Source organism: Drosophila santomea, chromosome X, assembly GCF_016746245.2.
Source record: "Drosophila santomea strain STO CAGO 1482 chromosome X, Prin_Dsan_1.1, whole genome shotgun sequence".
Classification (NCBI taxonomy): Eukaryota; Metazoa; Arthropoda; class Insecta; order Diptera; family Drosophilidae; genus Drosophila; species Drosophila santomea.
This window is the reverse complement of record NC_053021.2, coordinates 20,554,452-20,555,067: the sequence shown is the minus strand read 5'-3', so window position 1 is coordinate 20,555,067 and position 616 is coordinate 20,554,452.

The window sequence follows — 616 nt, the reverse complement described above, 5'->3', positions numbered from 1 at the left end:
ATCTGTTTGCACCCAAGTCTGAAACTAAATATTCCTGAATGCTCAACCGCATACTGTCCGTTTGTTGTGGAGGAAACCTTGGTGATTCTCATGGTCGCCAACTTGAGGACAAAGAGCTTTAACTAACTTTATTTCGATTCCAAGGCTTTATAGCGAGCTTGAAATGATGCCCCACTTGTATGTAAATATAACATTACGACAATTGAGCAAGCTATGGTTGAGTGTTTCGACTATTAGATACCCTTTATTCAGGGAAATTATGTAGCGGTGATTATTTTAGAAGCTTATAACATTTAAATAGATGGTCTAACTTGAATATTTTTTATACATATATGTACATATATGGTATATGGATATTAAAAAAAAATTGCCATTGTTCCGGTGTTTTCCAAACTATTAGGAATATTTGATTACATTCCATTAACTTACCTTTTTATTTTTAAAGTCAAAGCGTATGTCGTTAAAAGTTTCGGTATCATATATGTATATATATTCCAAATATTCCAAATTGTATATTGCACAATTTTTGGTTCCGGGTATTAAGAGTTCACCGCATCAAGTCCGCTACAAGTTCAATAATGGTGCTAGTCAATACATGTTTTTATTTCATTTCCAT